Source organism: Triticum dicoccoides, chromosome 5A, assembly GCF_002162155.2.
Source record: "Triticum dicoccoides isolate Atlit2015 ecotype Zavitan chromosome 5A, WEW_v2.0, whole genome shotgun sequence".
Taxonomy (NCBI): domain Eukaryota; kingdom Viridiplantae; phylum Streptophyta; class Magnoliopsida; order Poales; family Poaceae; genus Triticum; species Triticum dicoccoides.
This window is the reverse complement of record NC_041388.1, coordinates 703,613,100-703,620,132: the sequence shown is the minus strand read 5'-3', so window position 1 is coordinate 703,620,132 and position 7,033 is coordinate 703,613,100. Positions and strand designations below refer to the sequence as shown.

The 7,033-nt window shown below is 50.1% G+C and overlaps 1 pseudogene; it reads right to left on the bottom strand.

Moving 5' to 3' along the window:
- The window catches only part of LOC119300536, a 17,042-nt pseudogene extending 12,630 nt beyond the window's left edge, over nt 1–4,412 (bottom strand).
- Nucleotides 4,413–7,033: the final 2,621 nt, after the last annotated feature.

Here is a 7,033-nt window from a genome sequence, read left to right as displayed (position 1 = left end):
CCCAAGGGGGGATGCGCCCAGCCCTCCAAGGGCTGGTTCCTTTTCCACTATGGCCCATGAGGCCCTCCGAGAGAGGTGGCCCCTCCAGGTGGACCCCTGGAACCCCTCTGGTGGCCCCGGTATAATACCGATATGCCCCCGAACCTTTCCGGTGACCGTATGACAACTTCCCACATATAAATCTTCACCTTTGGACCATTCCGGAACTCCTCGTGACGTCTTGGATCTCATCCGGGACTCTGAACAACATTCGGTAATCACATACAAGTCTTCCTAATAACCCTAGCGTCATCGAACCTTAAGTGTGTAGACCCTACGGGTTCGGGAACCATGTAGACATGACCGAGACAACTCTCCGGCCAATAACCAACAGCGGGATCTGGATACCCATGTTGGCTCCCACATGTTCCATGATGATCTCATCGGATGAACCACGATGCGAGGATTCAAGCAATCCCGTATAGAATTCCCTTTGTCAATCGGTACGTTACTTGCCCGAGATTCGATCGTCGGTATCCCAATACCTCGTTCAATCTTGTTACCGGCAAGTCACTTTACTCGTTCCGTAACACATCATCCCGTGACCAACCCTTAGTCACATTGAGCTCATTACGATGATGTCTTACCGAGTGGGCCCAGAGATACCTCTCCGTCATACGGAGTGACAAATCCCAGTCTCGATTCGTGCCAACCCAACAGACACTTTCGGAGATACCCGTAGTGCACCTTTATAGTCACCCAGTTACGTTGTGACGTTTGGCACACCCAAAGTATTCCTACAGTATCCGGGAGTTGCACAATCTCATGGTCTAAGGAAAAAATACTTGACATTAGAAAAGCTTTTAGCAGACGAACTACACGATCTTGCGCTATGCTTAGGATTGGGTCTTGTCCATCACATCATTCTCCTAATGATGTGATCCCATTATCAATGACATCCAATGTCCATGGTCAGGAAACCGTAACCATCTATTGATCAACGAGCTAGTCAACTAGAGGCTCATTAGGGACATGTTGTGGTCTATGTATTCACACATGTATTACGATTTCCGGATAACACAATTATAGCATGAACAATAGACAAATATCATGAACAAGGAAATATAATAATAACCATTTTATTATTGCCTCTAGGGCATATTTCCAACATGCCCAGCATCCCCCCCTCGCGCCTCTGAGTTACCCGAGCCATCATTCTTATCATGCATGTCCACATCAGTCCTTGCTAGCACCTCAGCGAAGAACTCAGAATCCTCAAACTCAATATCAAGGTTATACACGAGGCCCTGATGCGTCCACTTGACCACGTCAGGCACAAACTCAGTATCCAGTACACTCACCAGCAACCGGGCCACCCCGTTGGCACGTGTGAAGGCCATACCCACTCTCTCAGTTTTGCCAACCAGAATCCCGAAACTTGCAGCAACCTGAGCATCCCGAATCAACTTAGATGGAGCTCCCGAAAAACGCAACTATACCTGAGTGAGAGGCTTACCCTGTGGTTCAACCTTCTTCCACTCATGAAACTCAAGAATGCACTCTGTGCCAGGAACTCTGCAAAGCCAAAAACTAAGAAGATGCTCCAAGTCCTCAGTAGTCGGAAAGTCAACCTTGTAGCTATTGGCCTCAAGTCGAATAAGCTCCCACTGAAAATCACCTGGGGCTAACTCCCTAAGTCGCTGCATAATCTGAGCCTCAGATACGTCACCTTTCGTGACTTTGACCACCCCCGTAGTTGTGCTCTGGGCCTCCTCGGGGACCTCCCTCGCACAAGGAGACTCAAAGAACATCAGCTCAGCACAACAGACTCCATAAATCGTAATACTCGGCATCTGATCTCTCAGTATCGGGCACTCCCCCGTGTCATGCGCTGGTTTGAGGCAAGTGTCACAAAGCTCAGTAACACATACAACAATAAAGTGGCCCCTCTCACCACATCGATAACACAACATCTTCTCTTTTTTTCCGAGCCCCCTTAGAGGCTCTCTCACCATCTGACTGGTCAACAGCACGAGAAGCAGCCGCCACCACTGGCTCAGACACAGGAACCTCAGCAGAGGCCAGCGTCGTCACCACCTCCATAGCCTGACATGTCAAATCAGGCGTCTGTCCAGCAACATTCACCTTAGAGGAGGCCGTCGGCTCCACGACGACCGTCGGTGGAGGAGGTTGTCGGTAGCGGTTTCTCCCACCGCGACCACCACGATATCCACGGTAGCCACCTCTCTGCCGGCGATCCGGGTCAGAAGCGCCCTCGACGAAGCCACCTGGAGGTCCATAAAACGGTCTTTCAGACGTTCCATCACTTTGCCAGGCATAGCCTCGCCCACCGCCGGACGAGGACGTGCCACGATGCTGACCCTGGCCATACGCATCGATGCCATCGTCGCCCCACTGTCCCCGAGGCATCGCATTAGCAGCACAGTTGTTTGGTCCCGCGCCACCAACGCCCCTTTGCTGCGGCATTGCAGTCGGAACCGGCCCGGCAACTGAGGCGGCCTAGAAGCCACATGAGGAGGCGGCGCTGCCCTTGGCTGCTGCCCTTGCCCGGCTGCTTGCGCTGCACAACGACCGCAGAGCCGGACGCCGGCGGCCTCGGCCCTATGGCTCCAGCGCCCCGACCCGCCGGAGCCATCCCAAGAGGCGCCGCTGGTCGCAGCCCCGACGGAGCAGTCCCGCCCCGTCCAGCTGGCGCCATCCCCGCAGCCCCGGAAGGACGCTGGCCTGGTGGAATCGCAGCACCCCGGCTGGCCGAACCAGCAAGCACCGGAGGTCGCTGGCCCGTCGGCGGGGCCGCACCTCGCCCGACCGGTGCAGTAGCGGCAACTCCCGATGGCCTCGGACCAGTTAGGCCAGCACCACGCCCCCCTTCCATGGCGAGAGGACGAATGCGGGCGGCTCGACCGATCCCACACGAAGGGAAGCCAGGAGTAGCAGAACGAGAAACCCTAGTCGGCGGCAGCGGCGAATCACGTAGACCCGTCGAGGCGCACACGACGACAGAGACAGGAGTCGGCTCGCTCATTACCTGGGCCTCATACCCAGTAATCGCGGCCACAGCCGGCCCATCCTGTGCCTCCCCATGCTGGGCCACATACCCAGTCTCAGCGTGCTCAAACATCGGCCCATCTTGGCCCAGGAGCAGATTCAAACGAGACGACCTCGCCAGCCGGATTTCAGCCACGTCGGTGATCACCGGCGCCGGCGCCGCGTTCAACCTGCCCTTCCTCTTCTTCTTCTTACCAACTACGCGAGTCCATGAATCCGAATTGAAAAAGTCAGACAACATAATGGTTTTGATGCATACCTTCGGTAGAGGGCCTTTCCATGGCCGACCCGCAGACGCCGCCGCCGTCCTCCGGTGGATGATCCGGCGCACCACCTCCACTCTCTCGTAGGGGCGCAGTCCTTGCCGTGCCGGATCGTCCAACGGTACGACCCCGTCTACGATCGAAGCCACCTCCTCCTCCGAATACCCAGGGTTGAATGCCTCGCAAATCAAATCTGACGGCGTCGGCGAGTAATCCTCCGGCGATTCGCCGGCGAGATCGTCGTCGTCGTCATCCTCTTCGTCCGACCCCGCGAGTACCCAAAACCTGCCGCCGATCTGCCTTCCACCCGGGTCGCGGCGGACGCCGCGGGTGCCGGCCGAGTCGCGCCTGTCATGTCCTTCTGGCGCACCTCGTCCTTCAACTGAACTAATAGTAGACACATCTACTGGAAGTGGAACCAAGCATGTGAAATATAGTAACCGTGATAAAATGACTAGGACTTAACAGCCTGAATTACTAATCACACACAAAAAAAGAAGTGTGCCTGAAGCAGATGATACCTCACTGCTATTGAAAAGTCTTAGATCAGAGTTCCAATGCTCGTGCTAGAAAGACTCATCTGCATCGGTTTCTGTGAGACCATGCTCCCGGTACTGAAACAGACCACACAGGTTATACAAACATTTAGGACAGCAACTTCACCGTATTAATCAAATCCAAATTTCCTACCGCAGGCACAGATCAAATGTAACCCACCTTTAACTGTTCACGGATTGATGCCACATACTTCAGTACATCATCAGATTCTGATGAACTTGATGGTGAAGTGACCACTTTAGAATGACATGCAATATCCAATTTTATATAGAAGATCTACCGATTCTGAGGAAGACAAGACTTCCAATACCTGTGCAATCCAACCAAACATGTACTAAGTAGCTGGCTGTAGTAACAAAACTTCTATAGTATGTAAATAATGTATTCATGCTATACTGTAGCCTGTCTCTTTTGCAGAAACCTCTGATCCTTGACAAAACAATCATCACAAATGTATGGCCTAATAGTACTTACTTCTTGGACAGTACACAGTGAACAGAAAAGCTGATTGCAACAAGCACGCGATACTCTGACGAGCGTCATGTCAACAGCTAAAATTTCTGTGATTTCTCGCCATGCGATTGTAAACAGGTAAACCATGCTATTGTCAGAAGTAACTCTCTGGATAAGAACTTACTTAAAATAACAGGGAGCGTAACAGACCTTCTTTCTATCTACTCCCTCCATTCCAAATTACTTATCGTAGATATGGATGTATCTAGATGAACTGTCCGAGTGAGTTGCTGCTAGATGTTGCAAGGAACATCTCGAGTGCAACGGCCAAGTCCCTCCCGACCTCCATGCAACGGCCTGCGAGCTTTCTGGCAATCACGAGCTTCAAGACTCGGGCATGGGCCGGGGGCGTGCATTAGCTCGGCCTTGTGACTTGTGAGCGTCCCACGCCAACTTCTCCGGCACCTGAATTTTGATCTACAAATGCAATTGCATGTGAACTCAACTGGAAATACTCCAGAAATAAATGCGAGCACCAGGATTTGAACCCTGGTGGGTTGGGGATACCACAGTCCCTCTAACCATCCAACCACATGTTGGTTCGCTCAACTGAAAATACTCAGTATATGCAGAAAAAAATACAGATTGACTAAAACACATCTAGATGAAAAATAACTATGTCACATCTAAGTCATCCGCCACACATCTAATAGCTATAAGATTCGTGTCATTTAGTACTTGCCCGTGCGGCTGTATTGACGCACGCGTTGTTGGTTAGCTGGTGCAATCGCACCGTCTCCTTTTGCCTTTTTTTTCTCCGCTGGTGGGCTTCCTTTGTGCCGTTTCCTGCATGGGCCATAGGTTGTAGGTTACAGGCTTGGCTTTACTTTGTTTGTTCTTTTTGCTGGAGTTTTTGTTTGTTTTATTTTTATATTTTTAGAAAATGCACATCTAGATTGAAAATAACTATTCTCTCCATTTCAAAATAAGTATCTTGACCTTAGTATAACTTTACACTAGAGTTAGTACAAAATTGAGACACTTATTTTAGGACAGACAGAGTATGAGATATCTAACTCGCACATCACACAATCAAAATAATGGATTTTGTGTCGACATATATGTGTCTACATACGTCCACGTGTTGTAGTTGTTATTTCTTTTTTGCCATTTTTTTGTCCTGGCATGGTATGTGCCACATCTAGTGAGTTGAGTATCATTGTTGTTCTTTTTGCTAGTGTAGACCTCATGTTGTGCCTGGCCGCGTTGCGGTTGTCTTTGTGTTTTTTATGTCATTTATTTTTTCTTTCTTTTTATAAGAGATGTCAAGCAAATGATGATGCAGTGAGTGTCTTGTCTCCACCTTAGAAATACTCACCGATTGCAAGTCCAACCTCAACATGCAACTGGGGTTGATCCATTTTTTCGGCTTGGTTGCAGGTCCATCTTTGATACGCAACTAAGGGGGCAACTCATTTTGCCTCAGTTGCATGTCCACCCTCGACATACAACTGAGTCCCTTCTTTGTCCTAGTTGCAAGTCCTATATCGACATGCAACTTTAGGGATTGGCCTTTTTTGTCCCAATTGCATCTCCACCTTCGACATGCAATTAGGCTCGATCCTTTTTTGTGTCCTAGTTGCAAGTTAACCCTCGACACGCACCTGGGGAGGCCGACCCATCTTGTCCCAATCATATGTTCAGCCCAACATGCAAATGAACCCGCCTCATTTTTTTGTCCTGGTTACAAGTCCATCTTTGATACGCAACTGGACATGGCATACTGTTTTGTCCTAGTTGCAAGTCCATCCTCGACATGCAACATTAGGGGTCGACCATTTTTTCCCTAGTTGCATGTCCACCTCCGACATGCAACTGGGCCCGATCTTTTTTTTGACCTAGTTACAAGTTCACCCTCGATATGCAACTAGGGAGGCCGAGCCATCTTGTCCCAATTGTGAGTCCATCCTCAACAGGCAAATGGACCCGCCTTATTTTTTTGTCCTAATTGCAAGTCCATCATTGATACGCAACCGGGCACGACCCATTTTTGTCCTAATTGCAAGTCCACCTACACCCTGCAACTGGAATGTCTGACCCATTTTTTGTCCCGGTTGCAAGTACACCCCTGATATGCAACTAGAGCCCATCTTTGTTTCTCTTCAAGTTGCAAGTCCATTCTCGACATGCAACTGGGGAGGCTGACCATCTTGTCTCAGTTGCAAGTCGACCCTCAACATGCAAATGGACCCGCATATTTCTTGTCCTAGTTGCAAGTCTCCCTTTGATATGCAACCGGACATGATCCATTTTTTGTCCTAATTGCAAGTCCATCCACATCCTGTAACTGGGATGTCTGACCCATTTTTGTCCCAGTCGCAAGTCGATATGCAACTGGGGCCCACCTCTTTTTCCTCTCCAAGTTGCAAGTCCATCCTCGACATGCAACTGGGGAGGCCGACCCATCTTGTCCTAGTTGTAATAAGTCCACCCTCAACATGCAAAATGGACCCGCCTTATTTCTTATCCTAGTTGCAAGTCCACCTTTGATACGCAGCCGGGCATGGTCCATTTTTTGTCCTAGTTGCGAGTCCACCTACACCCTGCAACTGGGATGTCTAACCTATTTTTGTCTCAATTGCAAGTCCGGCCCCTCTATGCAACTAGGGCCCACCTTTTTTCTCTCGAAGTTGCAAGTCCACTCCGGACAT